We start from the raw sequence: 5,000 nt of genomic DNA on the forward strand, positions 1-5,000 counted from the left end.
ACCCGGTGATGATCCACTGGTGGGTTTTGTTGTAAAGGATAAGGCTGATGATGTTCTGAATTTTTCGATTTGCCATCAGATCCCATAAAAAAAAGACCAAAACCAACAATGAATTTATCTCGCTAACATATACATGTATTTCACATGAAGCCAAAGCCTAATATTTCTTATTTCTCTGTGCCATAGAGCTCCATAGTTGTGCAAAAACTATTAAAAAGACATAAATGAGCCACACTGTCTGCAATGGGTGACATGTTCCTTTATTACTTTGAATGTGGGGAGTGTAGTTAATTTTGAGTCAAACCCACATACACTGTCCTGCTGCCATAAACACTGGGTCACCCACCAAATGTGTATAAATCCACAGATGAATATAGTCCCCAACAAATACACAATTTTCTCGGCTTTGAGTAACCTTTGCTAAAAACTCCAATGCCCAGCTATTTTAGGAAGTTACTGAGCCTTTTTCTAACAATGGAACTATTTATTAGTGACCTGTTTTTAAAGATTTAGAGCTGAGAGCCACAGACAGGCTGGGGAAGTCAGAAAGTATTGAGCGACAGAGAGACAAACACTGCTGGTTTTGGTCTTTTAATTATATTGGTTGCCAGTAAGGTGGAAACTGATGCACTTGTGTTTCCTGAAATCCCACTGCGTTTTCTCAAATGTTGTTTTTTCTGATTCACCGTGTGGTCGGATATGTACGTGCTTTGTCAAGGCCGCCGCATTTCTCTCATATTTAAATGGACAAAAGCACAAAATAAACACTCCGCAAACAATTAAACATACTTTATATTTGAGTCATATCTTCCAGAGATACAAAATTTTAGAAATCATATATTACAAGCACAATGCACTGTACTAACCACGGTATATCTGATAACAAAAGGCACATGCTTTGAATTTGCTAAGTTTCTGACAATTTTACAGTATTGACATCATCTTTTCTACAAAAAGTGCCACGTGGCTGGAACGTTGCAGTCAGTTTGCTGGTCAACAGACCCGTGAGCAGGCAAGGGAAATGTCAGTGAAGAATATGAAGTGCCACTATATGAAGATGTCATCTAAGTTCATGTGTTCACTGCACATGTCAGCAGTCTCAGATTGATCTTTCTCTGTGCAGTCGCCACAGATTTCCACACTTACAGCCTAATCTGGATTTATGCTAACGGTCTCTGTGTGGTCAGTATCAGGCTGATTGCCCTCCAGACCGAGGTCTTTTTGAGCAGGATCTGCATGAGCATCTGTTACTTTAGTGAGGGTGTTTTGTTCATCCTGAATATCGGAATCAGTGTGTCTGACATCTGTGTGTCTCATGATGTCTCTTGTGTGATGAAAAGGTATTTGACTGGGCACGCTGTGGTCAGTATCAAGGTCTGGGTCTTTCCCATCCTTTGGATTCTGGTAAGTTTGTAAAGTGTCAGTGGAGGTGCTGGAGTCTGAGATCTGCTCCTTAGCTGTATCAAAGGACTCAGTAAAAATACTGTCACTGTATGATTGACTGGCGATACTGTATGTCTCAGACCCATCCACGTGAGGGCCGTCTGTATCAGGAAGAGGGTGAATATGATCTTCTGTCCCACGAACTTCTCCGAGATTAGTGTCTATACATCTACCCTCTGTGTCTCCATGGATCATACAAGTTCTTGGAGCCAAGTCATCTTCATAGTTCTCATCTTCAGGTATAGAATCCAAGATGTTGTTTCTCTTAAACAAACTCTTTGTGTGTCCCATATCAGCATCATTTTCCTCCTTTTGGCCAGACTCTTTGTCTGCATAGTGCATGTTGTCCTCTCCAGCAGCGGTGCCTTCCACTCCCGCCAGAACTCTCTTCAGACCCTGGGCTCTGTCTCTGTACACTTGGCACAGTTCGACGTCGGGCATGCGGTTGCCGTGGATCTCTGCCAGCTTCATGTACACCACATACAGAGCCTCGGGGTTAGCTTGGTCCTCCAGGGCTGCTGCCAGAGCCAACTGGAAGTAGCCCACTGCATCAAAAGCATCCTGGACAGAGTGTACAGTGCAGAGGTCACAACAGGTCTCAGTGAAATTAAACACTCATCTTCACATCCTAAGGTTGGATTCTGATCACCACCATTTGCTGTTAAAAGGACACCAGATAAAGGGAAGGACAATGTCACTGTTGCCTCTGCCAAGATCCAAAGCCTTTTATCGGGACAAGTTAAAAAACTTCAATTCATGAATTCATCAACAAGGAAAGGTACCTTTAAAAGAAGTATTGCGTTGTTGCTTAGTGAGAATGTATTTGTTTACTCCAGGTTCTGCATTTTGATGATAAAAACAAAAACAAGATTTTAGAAACTGAAAATGAAATTGACTTATCTTTTAATAGTGTAATCTTTAGTTTTCATGGTCACATATCATATTTACTTTTAGTCACATACAGTGAAACTAAGAAGTTTGACTTGAAATGAATCATAAATGTTGTTCCACATCTGATCGGAATTGAAAATGTGGGCATTTTTTTCATGCTTGTATTAGAGCGTTGACATTAAAAAGACACCTCATGCCTGAGATAAATAAGATTCAGTTGACCTCTCAAGTTAGTCCAGGTTTAAATCTTGTCTTTTGAGTTTTGGTGGAGGGGAAAAACTTTTGTTTAAATTTGCGTTACAGATTGTGTCTTTTAAGATGGAGAGTGTTAATTTAGGGAAAGTACTGCATATATTCTGTTTGCTCGTGCAACGCTGTCACAGAAATATATCCGTCCCCTGTACCTTCAGTTTGTGTAGGGTGAGATTTCCCAGTCTGCAGTAGACCTTAGTGTAGTAGCGAGCCTCCGTTGGGTGCTGCAGGACTGGGGGGCAGAGGGACAGGGACTTGAGGTAGTAGTTTTCTGCCATCTCATACTGCTGAAGGCTGTAGTAAACTGTAGCCAGCCGGTGGTAGGCTGTCCTCTCATTCACACACACACAGCTGAAGAAAAACCAACAATGGTGTCTGCTCACAACGTAGATCTAGATCAGCTACACTACGGTTATCGCAGGCGGCTTTACATCTTCACTAACAGTTAACTAACAGTGAGGCCACGCTTCTACTCTGTACCTGTTTTGCTGCCAATCTGAACGGCCAGTGTTGCGTACTGCAGAGCCTCCTCCTGCTCTCCCTGGTTCATCAACAGCTCTGTCAGTTTACTCAACAAACGAAACTCTGAATGGATGTCCTTGATGCTGCGTGAAAATGGCAGACTGCCGTCCTGAATCATATATAAATACTTTGTTGACTCAGAGCCGTGGTGTCAAGATAGGTACAATTAAAAAAAAAAAAAAAAACATTTAATGCAACCTGAATAAAAGTTACTTGGGACACTGTAGCTTTCGCATACATCAAACCTACCCTAAAGAAAGGCAGTGAAGCCAACCGCTTTCTGTGGCCTTTAAAGTAGACGTCTCCTGCCTCCTCATCGATGCTCACGGCAAAGTGAGGGTCATTCATCCTCAGGGCTGTCTTCACTGCTGCCTGTCAATCAAATTATACTGTCAATCTATGTTGATAGTGTATCTAACAGTCGAATGTGAAACTAAGCTATTTATAGTGTTTGTCATTGCTGATAAGGAACAAGGACACACTGTCTTATATTCCCTCCTCCTCACCTGCAGGTACATGTCAGCCAGCTCGTCCTCCTGGATCAGGTAATATATCCGTCCCACCTGTAGCCAGGTCTCTGACTCCTCCTCTCTCTTGCCCAAATCAATGGAAATCCTCAGGCTCTGCTTGGTGTAGTCCAGAGACTTACGAGATGATCTGCACCACAAAATTTTTTTTTAAAAAGAGATGCTACAAAAAAGATAAAGTGAGAATGAGAGTGAGTGGGAAGGAGAGGCAAAAGCTCACTTCTCAGTGTTGAGTGAGAGATAGAGGCTGCTGAGGATTTCCAGGTACTCTCCCTCCAGTCTCTTGTCCTTAAGCTCTCTGGATACTGTCACACAGTGCTCATAGTAGACGATACTCTGACCATACGGAAGCGTGTCAGCTTACAGCCGACTCAGTACTTAGCCACCACCATCTGACCTATGAGAAATATGGCAAAAATGTTACTAGTTGCTCCTGAGATAAAATATCAGTTTAAGGTATTGAATACGTAGTACTGTCCGTAAAGTTTGTTCAAACATATACATGGTTAGGGCTGATAGTTTTGGCCAGTTCTAGCTTATCACAGATATATCGGTATCAGTGTATACAATATGTCACCCCGTAATTAACATGTAGGAGGAGTGCTGTTGCTATTTCACTAGCCAACTAAGTGCTTCAAAATGAAACTTCAATACAGAAAGGATGTGTTTGAGAGCTTTTGGAATCAGTGTCACATTTGCATTATTTGTCCACCAGAGAGCACTGACAAGTTTATTTTTCATTCGTGACATGTTGCTTGGTACATATCTGATACCTCTTTCGCAATTCATTGATAACCACATTTACGGGATTATATAATATAAATAATTGAAACTGAACTTGAACTCGAAAATCCATCATTGGTCTTTGTATAATTAACAAAGAAATATAATATATATACAGCCTGATATCAGGGGCTTTGCACAAACAGACTTTAGGGAGAACACTGTTTTTTAGTCAGATTTAAAAGGAGTAATGTACAGAGAGAAAGAAGATTTAGCCTCTCATTTCAAATGTTACCTTATTTGTACAGTACTTACTGTGCAAGTTTCGGGAATGTAGTGCCATTGGTAGCCCCATTTCATAACACGCCCTGATGTGCTGACTCCTCCCCCTGTCTCTGTAGCTCCGCCCCAGCCAAAGGTAGGTCTGAACATGCTCCTCATCTGTGGGGCTTTCCCAAAGCTCCAGAAAAAGATGCAGCGATCTGGAAATACAATTACTGTCAAAGTTAGTAAGTATTTGCAATCTCTATCTACATTTCCTTGGAGCTTCTCTATTGTACAACTTGGAAAACATACAGTAAGACAGATAGAAGACCTGACTAGGAAGCGTTCTGCTACCCAAGATGCCCCCACATCCAGTGC

General features: G+C 41.8%; 1 pseudogene; it reads right to left on the reverse strand.

Moving 5' to 3' along the window:
- Positions 1-774: 774 nt before the first annotated feature.
- On the reverse strand, positions 775-4,997 carry LOC120787245 (annotated as a pseudogene).
- Between the last annotated feature and the right edge of the window lie 3 nt (positions 4,998-5,000).

Source organism: Xiphias gladius, unplaced genomic scaffold (assembly GCF_016859285.1).
Source record: "Xiphias gladius isolate SHS-SW01 ecotype Sanya breed wild unplaced genomic scaffold, ASM1685928v1 HiC_scaffold_1320, whole genome shotgun sequence".
In the NCBI taxonomy this organism is placed as follows: domain Eukaryota; kingdom Metazoa; phylum Chordata; class Actinopteri; order Istiophoriformes; family Xiphiidae; genus Xiphias; species Xiphias gladius.